The sequence below is a fragment of the Musca autumnalis genome, unplaced genomic scaffold (assembly GCF_047663935.1).
Source record: "Musca autumnalis isolate F117 unplaced genomic scaffold, ASM4766393v1 scaffold_5, whole genome shotgun sequence".
In the NCBI taxonomy this organism is placed as follows: Eukaryota; Metazoa; Arthropoda; class Insecta; order Diptera; family Muscidae; genus Musca; species Musca autumnalis.
In genome coordinates, this window is record NW_027412088.1 from 197,029,741 (window position 1) to 197,044,768 (window position 15,028).

Below are 15,028 nucleotides of genomic sequence, written 5' to 3' on the forward strand. Positions count from 1 at the left end.
TCTGATGATTTCTAAGGAAAACTCAAGGAACATTTTAACAAATTTTCTCACATTATTTGACATGCAGGCTAATTTCGTGAAGGAAGAAAATGAAGTGATGCTTCAATTGACTGTCAATGTCATACAACAACATTTTGCTCAAAGCATAACCAACACTCACTCCCACACAATTTTTGACATAATAGGAGGCATTGATATGCCTTTCAGCATATTATTGTCTGTATCTTCACACAAAATGCCTGTGAGAAAGAATACCGGTAAGGGGAAAATCAATTCATCCACACTCTACCACTTGCCACACTTGGTGTTGTTGTCGTTGTGTTGACATGCTATTTTCTATGTCATTTACATCTTCTGAAAAATAGAAAATTGAATTTTCATAATTTAATTCATTTACATTGACAGCGGCAGCAGCAGTATCTTTCATCATCGTCTCTAGATGATTGTCAATAAAATAACACACACTTTCTGTTGTTAGCTGTTGTTGTCTTCTGCTCGATTGGCCCAAAGTTTTTCCAAGCAATTTATTTTCTAATGTCATCAACAAATTATGGAACGCCATTCATTCACTCACTCAATTTTCGCATTGGACCAATTTTTGGGGGGCTATGGAAACAACAACAAATTTCCGTTGACTTTTAGACAAGTCAATTAGAATGTGAAATCTCATTTGACAATGTTATTGGAGAAAGTTTGCATAAAAATAGACAAAAGTAAATACTTTGTCTTAATTAAATAATATTTACAGTTGCAATTTGTTGTTAAAAGAGCGTTATTCAAAAGTTTTATGATACTGAAAAGCTGCCAAATTTGTTGGAAGGAAGTTTTGAAATTAGGAATCAAAGAAAAATGATTCAATCTGAAAGGAGACATTAGACGTACTCAAACTCGAAGTCCATATTTATTTTGGCCATTATTTCTTGCGGTAATTTTTCTCTCAAACACACCAAGCACTGCCATGTCTGCTTGCGCAAGTACCCAGGCTTCGGAACCATACATCAGCACGGGTAGTATCAGTGTTTTGTAGAGCGTTATTTTTGTTTGACGAGATGTGGCTTTGTTTTTAAACTGCTTACTTAAACCAAAGTAGCATCTGTTGGCCAATGCAATTCTTCTTTTTATTTCACAACTGATGTCGTTTGTTGTGTTTACGACGGTGCTGAGGTATACGAAGTCTTTTACTACCTCAAAATTATAGGAACCAACGTCAACAGTTGGCCCGATCTCTATGGACGCATTGCACATCGACACCATCAACTTAACCTTCCCGCCGTTTACCGCCAGACCCACTTTAGCAGATCCTCCTTCGACCTTGATAAAGTTATATGTTACTTCTTTTACTGATCGTCCCATGATGTCTATATCATCAGCATAAGCAAGTAACATGTGGCTATTGGTGTAGATTGTGCCACTTCTTTTGACGTTTGCCCCTCGAATAACCTTTTCCAGCAGGATGTTGAAGAGATCACACGAGAGGCTGTCTCCTTGCCTAAAACCTCTTTTGGTACAAAATTCTTCGGAGAGGTTCTTTCCTATTTTAACTGAGGATCTCGTGTCAGTTAAAGTCATTTTACGAAGCCGAATGCGCTTTGCGGGGATACCAAATTCAGACATGGCCTGGAACACCTTTGAACTTAGTGGGATGTCGAAGGCTGCTTTATAATCGACAAAAAGGTGGTAGGTATCGATCTGCATCTCTTGGGTCTTCTCCAGGATTTGCCGCAGGGTAAATATCTGGTCAATGGTGGACTTGCCAGGTCTAAAGCCACATTGGTATGGTCCAATTATCTCGTTGACCATAGGCTTTAGTAGTTCGCACAATATCCCCGACACGATCTTGTAGGCAATCGGGAGTAGACTTATGCCCCTATAGTTAGAGCATACAGTCTTATCTCCCTTCTTGTGGACGGGGCACAGGATACTCAGGTTCCAACCGTCGGGTACTCGTTCTTCCTGCCAGATGGTGCTAACTAGCTGATGAATACACCTTATCAGCGTGTCGCCTCCGGTTTTGAACCGCTCGGCTGGTAAGCCATCGGCCCCTGCTGCCTTATTATTCTTCAGCCGATTTATTGTTGCCTTTACCTCATCTTGGCTGGGCGGTATACATACAATACCATCTTCTGGGATTGGGACTGTGGTATCTTCGTCGTCTTCGCTGCTATTGGATACCAACAGATTTGAAAAATGTTCTTTCCATATCCTGAGTACACTATCTGTATCAGTTACCAAATTACCTTGCTGGTCTCTGCAGGAAGATGTGCCTGTACCAAAGCCATCAGTTTGATGCTTGACTCTTTGGTAGAATTGTTGGACTTCATTCTGGCTCCTGTACATCTCGATTTTTTCACACTCCCGCATTTCCATCTATCTGCGGAAAAGACGTTTCTCCTCTCTCCTTTTCTCCCTGTATCACTCTCGTGCGCTACGCGTTGCTACGGATTGTAAAGTAGCCCTATATGCCGCATTTTTCTCTTCGGTGACAGCACGACACTCCTGATCATACCATGGATTCCTTGGTGGAGGTCTCTGGTATCCAAGTATGGATTTTGCGGCTGTTTGCATGAAGTGGGCAATGCTTTGCCATTGCGCTGATATGTTATCGGGATGAGGAGTGCTTTAATTAAGCAATTGGGCTAGTTGAGTGGAATATGCTGTGGCTATCTGTTGTGATTGCAGCTTACCGATGTCTAACTTTCGTGTTGTGTCTGTTCGTACTTTGTTTGCAACGTTTAAGCGGGTGCGTACCTTTGCTGCAACAAGGTAGTGGTCCGAATCAATGTTTGCGCCTCGGAACGATCGTACATCCAACACGCTCGATGAATGTCTTCCATCTATCACAACATGATCAATTTGGTTTCTTGTTTTCTGATCTGGAGACAGCCACGTGCCCTTATGAATATCGAGATGATTAAATCTGGTACTGCTAACCATGTTTTTTGCAGCTGCAAAGTCTATCAGCCTCATACCATTGTCAGATGTTTCACTGTGGAGACTGAATTTCCCGACTGTTGGGCCAAAGATATTCTCCTTTCCAATTTTGGCATTAAAATCGCCTAGAATAATTTTAATGTCATGGGCAGGGCAACGGTCATATGTTTCTTCTAAGCGCTCGTAAAATATATCTTTGGTCTGTTCGTCCTTTTCTTCAGTGGGAGCATGAGCGCAAATAAAGCTGATGTTGAAGAATTTAGCTTTTATTCGAATTGCAGCAAGTCTTTCATTCACTGGGGTGAAGCTGGATACCAGATGTTTTAGTCTCCGACTAACTACGAATCCGCAACCAAACTCATGCTTTACGTAAGGGCAGCTATAATACAGTGCGTCACCTTTAGGTGTTGTTGTGACGCCTTTCCCAATCCATCGTATTTCCTGTATGGCAGTAATATCGGCCTTGTACTTTTCAAGTACATCTGCCAGTGCGTAAACTGCACCTTCTCTATAAAGTGTGCGAACATTCCAGGTGCAGATTGGCAGATCATGGTCCTTAAAACTTTTGCGGGGGTCGTCAACTTTAGAGGGATTTGTTTTTCTTTTCTTTTGTTTTTTCATAGTATGCTGCTTTTTCTAGGGGAGGGTTACTAACCCGGCGCCCAAACCCAAGTTTTTAACGTTCTTATGGGTGAACGCGCGGCACCTGTTAGCTCACTACCTTTAACGGGTGTTAAAGGCAGCTCCCCAGGTGACACCACGGGGAGGTCAGTGTCCACTCGAGATGAGAGAGGGACCAGGATAAATCCTGGACTTTGCCATGTTAAAGCCGGTCAGGACCGTTCCTTGGTATCTCTCATCCCCTACGTTAGGAAGCTAACACTTGAAGTTAAAAGGTACAAGCGGAACAGGTGGTCAGAATTAGTTAATTGTGGTCAACGGTTAAGACACTCTTGAACCCTGGAATGAAGGAATATAGGATCTCAGTCAGGTTTGGCGACATTACACTGACTAACTAATCCGAAGGAAGTTATGTCGAGAAATCAGAGAGTGACAGGTCGAAGAAAAGACTACTACGTCACATTAGATCTCTTGCTGCCGAGGGGAAACCACCACAATTTGCAACGGATGTTGTTGCAAATGTCTTTAGAGACACTAAATCATTCAAAGCTTTAGGCTGGTAATGCAGAAACATGCCCGAAATCTGGAAAGTGAGCAGAGTGGTCGCACTACCCCAGCCAGGCAAGGATGTCAGCCAAGCTGAATCGTGCAGACCCCTTTCGCTTCTGACGCCAGTACGAAAGACTTTTGACGCTTTTCTAGCATCAGAAATAGCTATCAAGTTGCCGATCATCAACATGGGTTCTGTAGGCTACACGCCATCTCCACACTTGCCAGTCGAGGATTCAACTAGAATAAGCCATGCAATATGACAGTGTTGGTGGCGCTTGAATTACCCTGTGCAACATTTTTAAGGTGATCTTGTGCAAACAATTCGAACTGAGGATTTTTTGAAAATACAGATCCAAACGACAAGAAACCCTAGTTGGGTTTTGTTGTGTCAGATCCTGCTCGGATTTTATGGCCCCATCTAAAGATGGTTAAATATTGAGTTTTTAAAGAAATTCGGGGCTATATCTCTGAAACCAATGCGAATCTTCTTCTGACCTCTGAAGCAAATTTGTAGACAAGGACAAGAATAAAATATTTTGAGAAATAATGAACTCGAAAAACTACATTTATTGCCTCAAATTTCAAAATATATGTAAAAATTCCACAATTTTTATACATTTCGCACCGTATCTCCAAAACCATTAATTTTTTCTGAATATTTTCTTTTGGAAAAATATTCCCTGGAATGTAATAAACAACTCTTCAGAACATGCCATTGTTGTAAAATGCCTCTATCACGTTGTTTTCAGTATATTTATCAACGACGATTTAATAAATATGTCAATGGTGCGGTGAAATCCGCAATGCGAGAATTAACTTTTGGTGTGAACTGTGTTTGAAATACGTGTTGTAAAAGATATGATGCAAAATACCGCTGAAACAACATTAAGTTAGCATTTTCGAGTTTCAGAATGTTCTAAAGAATTGTTGAGAACTTTATTTGGAAGATTTTTGCAACAGGTTACTTGGTTCAACTCCCAATAGTTTAGCCGATACTGACTAGAATTTCAGCAATTATGTAACATTTTTTTATATTTTACAGATTTTAATGCCCTAGATGGAGTTTTTCTTATGTGGTTTTTTTCAAAAGATAAGTTCTACTAGATTAGAGCTACAATATTGCTAAAGACAGCAAGGCCAAATTCCTATTCGTTTCTGAGATAAAGGACTGATAAATGCAAAAAAGTGTAGATTTAGCCCGGTTTAGATGAGGCCATAAAATCCGAACTGGATCTGACAGGACAAAACCCTACTAGGGTTTTTGTAGTCTAAATGTGTACTTTCAAAAAATGCATACTAAAAGTTGTTTGCATTTTCAGTGTTGCATAGTGTTATCGAACGCCTTTGTGTGAACATACTTGGAACTCAAGAACAGAAAGTCGAAGATCCTTAGAGTGAAACAGGCAGTGATGTCTCCGGAACTGTTTAAACAGTACCTTTTCTATATTCCACCCTCTCGAGGCTTACTTACTTACCTTCCCAGCATGTGGTAAAGGCCAAGATGACACACAACACCTATTCTATTGCCCTGCCTACCGCCTACTAACCACACATGTCAGTCGAGGATACAACTAGAATAAACGATATGACAGTGTTGGTGACGCTTGAATCATCGAACACCTTTGTGTGGACATACTTGGAACTCAAGAACAGAAAGTCGAAGATCCTTAGAGTGAAACAGGCAGTGATATCTCCGGAACTGTTTAACCTGTACCCTTTCTACATTCCACCCTCTCGAGGCTTACTTACTTACGTACCTTCCCAGCATGTGGTACAGGCCAGGACGACACACAACACATTTATTATTGCCCTGCCAAACCTACTCAACTGACTACATAGCATTGTGGTTACTACCCATCGAAGTAGGCACATTCCTACGTTTTATGGTTTTCATGGGTGGGGAATGTATTAATTGAGCGCGTCAGTAAAATAATTAGACCCGCTCTTTAAAATACCTACCCCACAACGTTGGATATTTCCAAAACGTCTATTGTCACCTACGTAAATGCAATTAAAAAATCTATTGTACTGTTAGGTCCACATCTACTGTTATTATTATTTTTGTACACCCATAATCTGAGGTTATTGACTGATTCTTTTTTACTTGTTTTTTGATCAAGCTGACTTTAACATTTGTATTATATTGTTTTCGGAGATGAATTACATTAAATGACGTGTTGCAATAATTGAGTGTAAACAAATTAAATATTCTTATCGTAATAAACAAAATTAGCAAACACAATGTCGTCTCTATGTCTGACTACAGGTTTTGGTGGAAAATTTTCCCATGTCCCTTTGTAAACAAAAATACAAAACGTGTTGTAGTAATACAAAAATAAAAACATTTTTATGATGTTTTTTCACTGCATTTTGTGTATATTTGAAAGTATTTTTTTTTTTTTTTTGTTTATTTTTCAACTCACTAAAATTTCACTTTAAAATGATACGCTACGCGTGTTTCACACAACTAGTCGTCCCCAAATGCTGAGTTATAAAGAACTTCGACTATAATTTGTCCAGGTAAATGACAACAAGCTTTGCCTCAGAGTAACACTTTGTCTCGGTATATATAAAACACTAGCAAAATGCCCGCTACTTCGTATGCGAAAAAGATATAATATTCAAATAAACATTTAATATGGTGAACACTGAACATTTTTATGTACTTATAGCTATTTAAATTGATATTTAATTTCTTTCAAGTACTGTTCGTGCATGTTTTGTTCGAATCACAAAAAAAAAAGACCTCTACACGTCAACAACGACCTACATTTTAAATTTCAGTCCGAATTTTGGAATTTGTGATATCAAAATGTAGAAAACCGATCGATTCCCCGGTCAGGCAACATAAAATTTTCGACGGTTGCAAAATACCCCTCAGTAATGTTGGCGACACTTACTGAGTATTTCAGTCAGTAAAACTTCTCTACAAATGGTGTCGTAAGGCACGCCGTTCGGACTCGAAGATAATCAGTACGTGCCATATCATTGATCTAATATGAATCGGGGTGCACTCACTGATATGAGAGAAGTCTCCCTTGTCCCGTCTGGGATGTTTGTGAAACAATTATTACATTATTTAGAAACCGAATTCGTGTTAACATAGAAACAATAGAACATTATTCAGTACAATTTTTAGAATCCAGAACCTTAGCTCATTAGCTTGTTACAGTTTTAGCTCTACTTGTTCACCCAATGTCAATAGTATTACATGTGGAAACCTTTCATACATTTAAAGGTGGATTTTAATAAACATTCTGATCCAATCTCAACAGTGATCCTCACTGCTTCAATATTTAGTATTACTTAATACTCCTAGTACATTTATTGTACGACCACTTCTAAAAATGAACCTGTCAAATAGATAATATACATATTCCTTAGCCCAACACCAAATTGATTGCAATTTTGTAAAGACCAACACCATCCCTCAACAACAATTCGAAATTCCACTTTATCCCTTCAACGCCAAACTGGTACCAAATTCAGTACCTATAATATGTATAAGTTAAAAAACTACTGCCTTTTATCCAAAACATAATCCCAACCGCAATTTAGTATTTTTCGTATACATAAGTACGTACACATAATATCGAATTTCACAATTTCAACTCTACTAATTTACACAATAACAGTTTTAACCAAATTCTGTGCCATTTTGTAATTTTGTAAGTATATCCACAACCACATCCATATCTCAACCCTACACATCAAGAGGGTCTATAATACCAAATTTCCGAATTCCATCTCTATTCATAATACCATTCGTATGAAAGTACGAATTTCAATAACTATCTCCAACAGTAATTCCAAATTTCAGGATACTACCCTATCCGTCCACCTAAAACTTAATTGTACGAAATTAAGTACCATTTAGTACTTTTCGTAACCATAAATACGAACTTCCAAAACTATCTCTGTCCTACACTCCAACAGTAATCTAAAATTCAGGATTCCAGCTCTCTCCGTTCACCCAAATATAAATTGTACCAATTTAGTACCACTTAGTACATTCCGTGCCCATAAGTACGAATTTCCAAAACTTCTTTAACCCTACACTCCAACAATAACCTTAACTCGAAATTCCAGGATTCCTGCTCTATCCGTTCACCCAAATATAGATTGTACTAAATTAAGTGTCATTTAGTACATTCCATACCCATAAGTACGAATTTCCAAAACTATCTCAATCCTACACTCCATAAGTAATCTTAATTATAAATTTCAGGATTCCAGCTCTATCTGTTTACCCAAATCCAAAATGTACAAAACTTGTTAAATTTTAGTACTTTCCGTACCGTAATTATAATTCCAAATTTCAGGATTCCAGCTCTATCGGTCCACGTACATTTTAATTGTACCAAATTTAGTACTTTCCGTACACATAAGTACGAATTTCCAAGACTAACTCAATCCTACAGTCCAAGAGTAATCTTAATTCCAAATTTCAGGATTCCAGCTCTATTCGTTCACCCAAATCTAAAGTATACCAAAGTTAGTACCATTTAGTACTTTCCGTACCCATAAGTACGAATTTCCAAAACTACCTCAATCTTACACCCCATAAGTAACTTTATTTATAAATTTCAGGATTCCAGCTCTATCTTTTCACCCAAATCCAAATTGTACCAAATTTAGTACATTTAGTACCTTCCGTACCCATAAGTATGAATTTCCAAAACTACCTCAATCCTTCACTCCATCAGTAACCTTAATTCCAGATTTCAGGATTCCAGCTCTATCCGTGCACCCAAATCCAAATTGAGTACCATTTAGTACTTTCGTACAAATTTCCACAACTTGTTCAATCCTACAGCCCAATAGAAATCTTAATTCAATATTTCAAGATTCCAGCTCTGTCCGTTTACCTAAATTTAAATTGCACCAAATTTAGTACCATTGTACCAAATTTAGTATTTTCCGTACCCATAGGTACGAATTTCCAAGATTAACTCAATCCTAGAGTCCAACAGTAATCTTGATTCCAAATTACAGGATTCCACCTATATTCATTCACCCAAATCCAAATTGTACCAAATTCACAACCGTTTATTACTTTTCGTTCGAATAAGTACAAATTTTCAAAACTACCTCAATCCTATACTCTAACAGTAATAACAATTCAAAATTTCAGGATTCCACCTCTATCCATTCACCCAAATCCAAATTGTACCAAATTTAGTACTTTTCGTACACATAAGTACGAATTTCCAAAAATAACCCTCATATCTCAATCCTACTCTTCAATAGTAGTCTTAATTTTAAAATTCAAGTTTCCAGCTTTATCCGTTCACTCAAATCCAAATTGTACTAAATTTAGTACACTTTAGTACTTTTCGTACACATGAGAACGAATTTCCTTTCATAAACACCACCTCCCATCCTTTATTTCCTACCAAATTTCAAGATTCTAGCTATAGCCGTTCAAAATATACAACTGGTACTAAATTTTATAACTTTTAGTACTTTTCGTACACTTCTAGGTCGAAATTCCAAAAACCCTTTGGTACATCTTTCTAACTCTCCACCAGTGACCCTCATCCCAAATTTCAGAGTTCTAGCTTTTCCCGTTTGCCTAATACAAAAGGTACCATATTTAGTACCATTTAGTACTTTTCGTACCCTTCCAGTTCGAATTTCCAAAAACCGAGCCTTATCTCACGCCTACATACCAACACCAACCTACACTCAAAATTTCAAGCTTCTAGCTTCATCCGTTTCGTCTGGGCATTGATTACACTGCTCAACAAAATTGAAAAAGTTGAATGTTTCAGACGAAGTTGCAGTTGTTTCTAGATGAAATCGGCGAGTTATTTTCAAATCCGGTCCCGAGTTTTCTCCATCAGCTCTTGTTTTTGAGATATAGCTCAAAATCGGTTTTTACGAGTTTTATCCAGACTTTCGTTATTTTCGGATACAAACAAATACTTTTTGTGGGTTTTTCGACATTAATATATTAAGGAGATGTTGTAAGCTCGATACAAATCTTTTTTGAAATAATTATGGCGAGTATATATCAAAAAATATAGAAAATATACGACGGACCTTGTAAAAATTGCATATTTTGAGTTCTTTTAGCTGTAATTACGTCATCGGGGGAAGTCATAGGCTCTTCATATGGTACTCCGGATATGCTTAGGGTGTTTACTATATAATCCAGTATTGAAATGTATAATATAAAGTTCATAGCGCCCATGATTCCGCCATAACCTAAAAACCATCATGAAGACTGTCATTGAAAAGTTAATGGCTTATGTGGTAATGATATCATTGGTAAATGATTTCCCTTTAGCAGTCTTCATGGCGATTTTTAGGTTATGGCCGAATCATGGGCGCTATGAACTTTATATTATATATTTGAATACTGGACTATATAGTAGACACCCTAAGCATATCCGCATTGCCATATGAAGATCCTATGACTTAACGTGATGACGTAATTACAGCTTAAAGTACTCAAAATATGAAATTTTTACAAGCTCCGTCGTATATTTTCTATATTTTTTGATATATACTCCCCATAACTATTTCAAAAACGATTTGTATCGAGCGTACAACATCTCCTTAATATATTAATGTCGAAAAACCCACAAAAAATATTTGTTTGTATCCGAAAATAACGAAAGTCTTGGTTAAACTCGTAAAAACCGATTTTGAGCTATATCTCAAAAACAAGAGCTGATGGGGAAAATCCGGGCCCGGATTTGAAAATAACTCGCCGATTTCATCTAGAAACAACCGCAACTTCGGTTGAAACAAAAGTCGTGTTGACCAGTGTTATAAGGCGGTCAGCCACACAAATGAGAAAATTTTTAGTACATTTTAGTGCTTCCTTCTAGGACGAATTTCCAAAAACCCAGCCTTATCGAGCACCTTCGCCCCAAGATTAACCCTCACACAAAATTTCAAGATTCTAGCTTCAGCCGTTTCGTCTGAGCGTTGATTACACTGGTCAACACGACTTTTGTTTCAACCGAAGTTGCGGTTGTTTCTAGATGAAATCGGCGAGTTATTTTCAAATCCGGGCCCGGATTTTCCCCATCAGCTCTTGTTTTTGAGATATAGCTCAAAATCGGTTTTTACGAGTTTAACCAAGACTTTCGTTATTTTCGGATACAAACAAATATTTTTTGTGGGTTTTTCGACATTAATATATTAAGGAGATGTTGTACGCTCGATACAAATCGTTTTTGAAATAGTTATGGTGAGTATATATCAAAAAATATAGAAAATATACGACGGACCTTGTAAAAATTGCATATTTTGAGTACTTTAAGCTGTAATTACGTCATCGGGGGAAGTCATAGGATCTTCATATGGCAATGCAAATATGCTTAGGGCGTCTACTATATAGTCCAGTATTCAAATATATAATATAAAGTTCATAGCGCCCATGATTCGGCCATAACCTAAAAATCGCCATGAAGACTGCTAAAGGGAAATCATTTACCAATGATATCATTACCACATAAGCCATTAACTTTTCAATGACAGTCTTCATGATGGTTTTTAGGTTATGGCGGAATCATGGGCGCTATGAACTTTATATTATACATTTCAATACTGGATTATATAGTAAACACCCTAAGCATATCCGGAGTACCATATGAAGATCCTATGACTTCCACTGATGACGTAATTACAGCTTAAAGTACTCAAAATATGCAATTTTTACAAGGTCCGTCGTATATTTTCTATATTTTTTGATATATACTCACCATAATTATTTCAAAAACGATTTTTATCGAGCGTAGAACATCTCCTTAATATATATATGTCGAAAAACCCACAAAAAATATTTGTTTGTATCCGAAAATAACGAAAGTCTGGGTAAAACTCGTAAAAACCGATTTTGAGCTATATCTCAAAAACAGGAGCTGATGGAGAAAAACCGAGACCGGATTTGAAAATAACTCGCCGATTTCATCTAGAAACAACTGCAACTTCGTCTGAAACATTCAACTTTTTCAATTTTGTTGAGCAGTGTTATTAATCAGTCAGCCATACAAAAAGCACCATTGTTAGTACATTTTAGTACTTTTCGCACCCTTCTAGGACACATTTTCAAAAACCCAGCCTTATCGGGCACCTTCGCCACAAGTCTAACCCTCACCCAAATTTTCAAGATTCTAGCTTCAGCCGTTTCGTCTGAGCGTTGATTATTAATCAGTCAGCCACACAAATGTTACCATTTTTAGTACATTTTAGTGCTTTTCGCACCCTTGTAGCACAAATTTCCAAAAACCCAGCCTTATCGAGCACCTTCGCCCCAAGACTAACACTCACACAAAATTCCAGGTTTCTAGCTTCAGCCGTTTCGTCTGGGCGTTGATTATTAGGCGGTCAGCCACACAAATTTGACAATTTTTAGTACATTATAGTGCTTTTCGCACCCTTGCAGGACCAATTTCCAAAAACCCAGCCTTAATGAGCACCTTCGCCCCAAAACTAACCCTCACACAAAATTTCAGGTTTCCAGCTTCAGCCGTTTCGTCTGGACGTTGATTATTAGGCGGTCAGCCACACAAATTTGAAAATTTTTAGTACATTTTAGTGCTTTTCGCACCCTTGTAGGACGAATTTCCAAAAACCCAGCCTTATCGAGCACATTCGCCCCAAGACTAATCCTCACCCAAAATTTGGGAATTCTAGCTTCAGCCGTTTCGTCTGGGCGTTGATTCCTAGTCGGTCCCCCACACAAATTTGACCATTTTTAGTACATTTTAGTGCTTTTCGCACCCTTGTAGGACGAATTTCCAAAAACCCAGCCTTATCGAGCACCTTCGCCCCAAGAGTAATCCTCACCTAAAATTTGGGAATTCTAGCTTCAGCCGTTTCGTCTGGGCGTTGATACTTAGTCGGCCCCCACACAAATGGTACCATTTTTAGTACATTTTAGTACTTTTCGTACCCTTCTAGGACGAATTTCCAAAAACCCAGCCTTATCGAGCACCTTTGCCCCAAGACTAATCCTCACATAAAATTTGGGGATTCTAGCTTCAGCCGTTTCGTCTGGGCGTTGTAGATCACATCATCACTTTAATCTTGTATATATATAGATTACAGAAATATGGAAAATACATGTTGTCTGATGAAGATTTCACTTTTCTTTCAACAAAAAATCTTAAAAAACATAACATCATTCAATACCGTATTGTTGGCGTATACGTTGCGACAGTAGTCATACGACAGGTAACACCTTTGAAAGAAATTGCCATTGTATTTAATTTATACAGGTCTAAAATTATAATTTAACTATTGTTAATATATACAATTTCACAAAACAAATATAATCTTCATTGCACCAAGACAAAAGTATAATATCAAATATTGATACTTCACTCTATTAGAGATTCAGCTATAACATATAACGATTATTGTGGACTACAAAATGGAAAAAGTTCGTCAGGAATATTTTTCTAATATTTAAATATCTCCAGATTATATTTGTTGGATTTTAAACTCACTACAATTTCACTGTGTTGTTCTTATATATTTTTCTAGTATTTAAATATCTCCAGAAAGTATTTGTTGGTTTTTAAACTCACTAAAATTACACTTTATAAACGGTAACGCCTGATCTGCACAGATGTAGCAATTTGTCCCGGTAAATAACAACAATAACCGCCGCCGAGTATGACTTTATCTCGGTAAATATAAACAATGACAGAAATATGGGAAATACATTGCGTCCCATGAAAATTATATACAATTATTGGACAACATATTGTTGCCTAACGGAGAATTGTAATAAATATATTTCAATTTTTTTCTCTAATTTTTCTTTGCCAATGGATTTTTTTTTTGTTTACTTATCTACGGGAATTGTTTGCATTCTAATGTGACTGATGGTGGTGCTCGTATAATGAAATACTCACAACAAATATGTACAAAGTACCATTTAAAATGTAGACTAGGAATCACTCAAAAGACATTTTTGTATAGAAATTTTAAAGTGATCCATTTACCTATATATGTGGATATATGAGGATCGTATGAAAATGAATGGTAAATATGGAATAATTTGTTTATGTGATATCAGGTGATAAAATTAATAAAAATAAAAATTTTGACGCTGAGGCATAATATAAAATTGTGAACATTTAAGAATATAAATAAATAAAAAAATCGTTGTAAATCTTCCCGGCTTTCACATTAATCATGTGGCGTATGACTATTGACACAACTCATACGCCAAGGTATCGAGTCAATAAAAACATTAAATAATGCTTTTCAAAATTTACTTTAAGTTTTATAAAGAAAAATATAAAAAGATTAAAGATAGCAAAAAATGCAGCGGGTGCCGAAGATTTTTGATATTAAAAATTATTTCCATTATTATACCACCCCTGATTTGGCCCATTGTTGTTGCTATTGCCGCACATTGATTGTTTGGTTTATATAGATTGCTTTGTTGTTGTTTATTAGTTGTCATGTCACTGAAGATCTGTATTTTCAGATCTTAAACGACAACAACTAAATGAAAATATTTGTGAGCACATAAATCCCAGCATTTAAGAAATGTGTACGCAAAAAATTGATCTCTCTCTCTTTCACTCTGGCTCTTTTTCCTTGCCTTACCACAAAAACTGCGCTATATATTTTACTCTTTGATTTTGTATAAAGAGACACGTGAAAATATAAAAACGTCAACATTTGACAAGCCTTTTAGTGATGCTCTCTAATTTTCCTTGGCTCTCGGCAGAAAATTGCGTTAATTTCGAACAGAGAAACGTGACAATGACACGTCTTTTAGTGACGCGATCGAATGTGACGAATTTTTCTGCTGATCTTCATATTTTGTATTCTTGGGAAATGAATCAATTTGTTGCGGAACAAACATTCAATTGAATGATAAATGTTTATGATCTATGTTTGTATGTACATCATTTGGTATAGGAAATGATTGATTGATTTATCAACA

At 37.0% G+C, this 15,028-nt stretch overlaps 1 protein-coding gene across 11 annotated transcripts in view; it reads right to left on the minus strand.

Moving 5' to 3' along the window:
* Positions 1-15,028, minus strand: part of Vmat (Vesicular monoamine transporter) — a 111,260-nt gene that overhangs the window by 52,235 nt on the left and 43,997 nt on the right. Inside the window, exon 1 of one of the 11 annotated variants that reach the window (XM_073957623.1) lies at positions 13,653-13,991. The exons of the other annotated variants lie outside the window; for them this stretch is intronic. The gene's annotated coding sequence lies outside the window, so the exon portion shown is untranslated. Of the gene's footprint in view, positions 1-13,652; positions 13,992-15,028 lie in introns of those variants that run through there. 11 annotated transcript variants of the gene reach the window in all.